Here is a 5,467-nt window from a genome sequence, read left to right as displayed (position 1 = left end):
TGCCATAGATTTTTTACCACTACGAAGAATTTATTTCATGGAAACAAAAAGTTGACTGTGTTGGTACGAAATGCGACAGTGACAGAATTTTTTTCTTTTTTTTGTGATTTGTATCGGATTGTAAGTATTTCTTTACGTGTGTGTTCATTGGAATTTCAAACCAATTGAGGAGCTGTCTATATTTCTATGGAAAGTGTTACTGAGTATGGATATGATTTTGCATGAGATTCGCTTGTAATTTTTTAAGGGAATGCGTAGATTTGTATCAATATCATCGTATCCTACCTATACCTTATTGAGTAATGTAAAGTAAATGTGATACCCTATATCCTTGCATCAACTAACACTGTAGCTTTTGAACAAAGCAACGCCACCATGGCATGTGCGCCTGAATGTAACGCAAAGGTATGAGTCATGTTGGATCGACTTTGAAACGGAATGTGTTTTGCGCATGCAACGAAGATGAAATTTTTTTTAAATTTGAACAGCCACGTGCCATAGTAACACCACTCAACCCTTCAAGAGTGGAACATATTTACTTTTTAAATTTTTGCATTGAATTTGTAGTTTAAAGATGGTGATGAAAGAATAAATGTAAACATCTGATATTTTCAATGCAAAATATTCGTTTGAAACGCGAAATTAAACACACGCGCACAGGTGGAATTGTAATTCCATCAATTGTCTGACATTGTTATCTTGAAAAATGTGTGCGATAATATTTTGTGGGCCTTAATTAGAGTCGTCATTGTACGTGCATTGAATCATACAGTGTGTTGCCCACCGATGTGGCCAAACTTGAAAAGTATATAAGAGGATGCGTTCGATTCGCATGTCCATCAAACAGTTCTTACCAATTGATACGTTCATAGTAAACTTTCAATAGTTCGAAGCTAGGAAAATGCTGAGTCGAAGTTCTTTCACACTGCTGCTCATTGGCTTGATGGTATCCGAGGTGAGTCGACGATTTCAGTCGATTTTTTTAAAAATTTTCATGTTTGATACTTTTCGTGGACAATTTGTGATAATTTTTTCTGAAATAATTTAAAAAATGAAAAGTGTCCTTTTTTCAAGTTCTTCAATTGAAGAAATTCTTCTATTCCAGAAAAATGTCCACCGGAAACTCTTATTCTATTAAAAACAGTTCAAAACTGTTATTAATACATAATGTATTAATCTCATCCGTTGTTCCCATTCCAAATGTATCACTTTGATTCTATTTCCACAGTTCATAGTCGATGATGTGAGCGGAGCACCACCCGGGACGAACGGTAAGATTGAAGTTTCATTTATTTATCCAGTTTAACTCTTAAATTCCATATACAAAGCACCTTGTAACGAAGAAATGGGAACCTCATTTATGCTAAACTTTTCGTACATATTTTAGTAAACGAAAAAGACATGTATGGAGAGACAGCTCTGCATAGAGCTGCTTTTGCTGGTAATTTTGGACATTTTTTTTTATAAAAAAGAATGTTTTGTTCGATCCGTTTCATTGATCTATGAATATTTTTCATATTCTTTCAGACAAAGTGAAGGAAGCTGAAAACCTCATCGCTGAAGGAGCCGACCTCAATATTGGAAATAATTTTAATGAGACAGCTCTGCATTATGCTGCTAAGAAAGGTAACGTTGAATACTTATTGTTATTGAATAAAAGATTGACCTGATTTCATCCCATCAATCGGTGTTATTGTTCAGGTCACAAGAGTGTCGCCGAACTTCTCATCCACAAGGGAGCCAATCTTGATAGTGAAACTAGAACGAAAGAGACACCTCTTCATTCTGCTGCTTCCCATGGTAATTTTGAATACTCTTTTCGAGTACTATGCGCATTAGAATTGCTTAGCAGCAAGCATTGAATATGCTTCGGCCAATAGACAAGCATATCACGATGCAACTGCCGCGCACACAACTTTTATGCAAACCAACATCGCGTATACAGCCATCGCAACCAACTCACACACAAAACCGACTAGCATATATACACGGGTGTCAGAGTTGTGTGTGATGTCTACTACACTTCGTCAGTGCAGCCTTGACTGTTTTTCACTAAATGGGGAATTGGTTTAATTTTTTCATTGATCCGTATTATTTTAGGTCACGGAGGTGTCGCTGATGTGCTTCTCAAGAATGGAGCTAACGCTAATACTGGAAATAATTTGAATAACACAGCTCTTCATTTAGCTGCTGACTATGGTAATGTTGAATACTTGTTTTCATTAAATGGAAGATTGATTTGATCTTTTCCATCGATCTGAATTATTTTTCAGGTCACAAAAATGTCGCCGAGGTTCTTCTCAACAAAGGTGCCAGTGTGGATATCATGAATCATTTTGATAATACACCTCTTCATTTGGCAGCTAAGAATGGTAATTTTGAATGGTCTTTTCGAGTACTATGCGCATTAGTATTGCTTAGCAGCAAGCATTAAATATGCTTCGTGCAATAGACAAGCATATCGCGATACAACTGCCGCGCACACAACAATCGTGCAAACAAACGTCGCATATACAGCCATCGCAACCAACTCACACACAAAACCGACTAGCATACATACACTTGTGTCAGAGTTGTGTGTGATGTCTACTACACTTCGTCAGTGCAGCCTTGACTGTTTTTCACTAAATGGGGAATTGGTTTAATTTTTTCATCGATCTGAATTATTTTTCAGGTCACAAGAGCGTCACTGAAGTTCTCAGCCGTAAAGCAAACGATCTTAATATTAAAAATAATTTGCATCAGACACCTCTTCACTTGGCAGCTATGAATGGTAAGGTTGACTAAATAAGATATCCCGTCGATCTCTTTCATTGATCCGTATTATTTTAGGTCACGGAGGTGTCGCTGATGTGCTTCTCAAGAATGGAGCTAATGCTGATATTGGAGATGATTTGAATTGCACAGCTCTTCATTTAGCTGCTTTCAAAGGTAATGTTGAGTATTTATTTTCGCTGAATAAAAAAAATTGGTTTGATCTTTTTCATCGATCTGAATTATTTTTCAGGTCACAAAAATGTCGCCGAGGTTCTCCTGAACAGAGGCGCCAATATGGATATCATGAATCATATTAATCAAAAACCTCTTCATTTAGCTGCTATACATGGTAATGTTGAATAGTTATTTTCACAAAATAAAGAATCGGTTTGATCTTTTTCATCGATCTAAATTATTTCTAAGGTCGCAAGAATGTTGCTGAACTTCTCATCAACAAAGGCGCCAATATGGATGCCATGTCTAAATTCAATCATACACCTCTTCATTATGCTGCTAGATATGGTAATGTTGAATAGTTATTTTCACAAAATAAAGAATCGGTTTGATCTTTTTCATCGATCTAAATTATTTCTAAGGTCGCAAGAATGTTGCTGAACTTCTCATCAAAAAAGGCGCCAAAGTTGATATTAGAAATGTTGAGAATCTAACACCTCGTCAGTTAGCTGTTAACAATGGTACTGCTGACTAAATTAAATACCGCTTTAATCTTTTTCATTGATCTTTATTATTTTCCAGGTCACAATAATGTCGCCAACCTTTTAATCCAGGGGAATTGAAAATTTTGACACATAGACACTAGCGCTGCAGTTTGCTTGTCAGTTGGTCAGTTGGTCAGCTGCACAACTAACAATCATGCTGGTGGAGCGGCCACACAAAAACTGGATCGTTCATATATTTCTGATTCATTTTTTTTACTTTTTCTAAATAAATATAATTATAACATTAAAAGTATTTTGATTCAAGTGTCACTATTATTTTCTAGGGGAAAATATCAATAGGTTGTACGCTATTATTTATGTTATTGGCTTTTCATCGCTATTCATTGGTATATCGGTGTCAATTGGTGAAATAAATTGAATATTCGTGTCAATCGTGTACATTTAATGTGAATTCAACATAAAAATATAGAACAATAGAGACCGATGTACGCCTATATCCGCCAATATGCAGATAAACGCTTATTTTTGAAGAATAACCATACATCAGCGAATTCGTTTAAATCCACGTTTAAGTGCCACGTACTTAAGCTAGTACTTAATTGCCGTAGTACTGGTCGCTAGCTTCAAATGTTCTTTAGAATTGATGCTGATATCACCAACAACAAATAAATGACACTAGAAATGACATGATAAGTCTACTGATAAATAAGTACTTAAGTACGTGGTACTTGAGCAATAGCTTAAGTGCGCGTCATCTAAATATCTCTACCAATTTTAGTACGAAATATTCGCATATCGGTTAAATATTTGAAAAAGGTCATAGAATCGTTATAAATTATCATTATTTGTTATATTGAAGCTTATTCAGAGGAGAAAAATTTGATCGCAGCCCATAGATTATTTTCATCACCTTTGCTCGGCACAAAAGGAATATAATAAAAACATAGTTTCATAACACCTCAAGAGAAAAAATACTCTTCATTTTTGCGGTGTACGTATCGCGTTCGCTCTTTTTCTGCCTTATTCACACTTACACTATATTCCTCATACAAAACAACGGCAGAATGTAAGTGTAGAACGCATGCGGATACACTAAACGTTCGCGCTTCTCACACCAATACTAATGCATACGGTCTTGTGCATGGGTGTTGAATGTCATTCAACGCCACTAAGCTGTAGACATCTCTCTCCGGCTATACGGCAAACAACAGAGCCAACACTGAACATGAAAGTGACATGTTCAATTGTGTTTGTTTCGTTACTGGATAATTTGTGGTGGCTTACGCCAGCTTATGCAAAAGTGGACAATTGTCCAGCCTATCTAACAACACTGGTTGTTGGAGCGTCACTTGTCGGACTACCGTCCTCCGTGATAATAATTTTTTCTGAACTTATTTCGAAAAATGTCCATTTTTAAGTTTCTAGATTGAAAAATAAATAATCTTCCACTATAAAAAGAAAATGTCCATCGGAATCGTTTGTTCGAATGAAAAACAGTGGTAACCATTATATAATAATATCATCCGATGTTCCCAATACAATTGTATCACTTTGTTCTATTTCAACAGTTCCTAATCGTGGATGTGAATGGAGACGGTAAGAAAAAAGCTCCATTTCTTTATCAAGTATCTCCATTTCATTCTATTTTTTCTATGAAATTGAAGGAAGCCTCTGAATAGACTAATATTCATTTCCCAATCACTTCGACACTTCCACGCGCTCTTGCGTGGAAAAGTTTATCTCACGGATACAAGACATTTTCTTTCGATTCAATTCACAATTACACTGTTCAACTATATTTTTTTAGCTTTCAGTAAACGGAAAAGACGAAAATGAGAATACAGCCCTGCATAGAGCTGCTGAGACTGGTAATTTTGAGCATTTATGTTTTAAAAAAATGTTTCGTTCAATCAATTTCATTGATCAAAATTATTTTTCAGGTAATGCGAAGGAAGCACAAAGACTCATCGCTGAAGAAGCCAATGTTGATATCGGAAATGAGTTGTCGGGCACCTCTTCACTTCACTTGG

At 35.9% G+C, this 5,467-nt stretch overlaps 2 long non-coding RNA genes across 2 annotated transcripts; both read left to right on the top strand.

The window, feature by feature from the left end:
- The first annotated feature begins 3,275 nt into the window (after nt 1-3,275).
- LOC129580177 (uncharacterized) lies at nt 3,276-3,647 on the top strand. The gene is made up of 2 exons (XR_008689343.1): nt 3,276-3,452; nt 3,514-3,647. It is a non-coding gene; the product is annotated as an uncharacterized LOC129580177 (long non-coding RNA).
- A 1,330-nt stretch (nt 3,648-4,977) lies between these two features.
- On the top strand, nt 4,978-5,465 carry LOC129580178 (uncharacterized). Its single transcript, XR_008689344.1, has 3 exons — nt 4,978-5,033; nt 5,245-5,305; nt 5,378-5,465. It is a non-coding gene; the product is annotated as an uncharacterized LOC129580178 (long non-coding RNA).
- Nucleotides 5,466-5,467: the final 2 nt, after the last annotated feature.

Source organism: Sitodiplosis mosellana, unplaced genomic scaffold (assembly GCF_009176505.1).
Source record: "Sitodiplosis mosellana isolate CC-2019 unplaced genomic scaffold, AAFC_SMos_1.0 Smas_scaffold_7212, whole genome shotgun sequence".
Taxonomy (NCBI): domain Eukaryota; kingdom Metazoa; phylum Arthropoda; class Insecta; order Diptera; family Cecidomyiidae; genus Sitodiplosis; species Sitodiplosis mosellana.
This window is presented reverse-complemented; position numbering and strand designations above follow the sequence as displayed.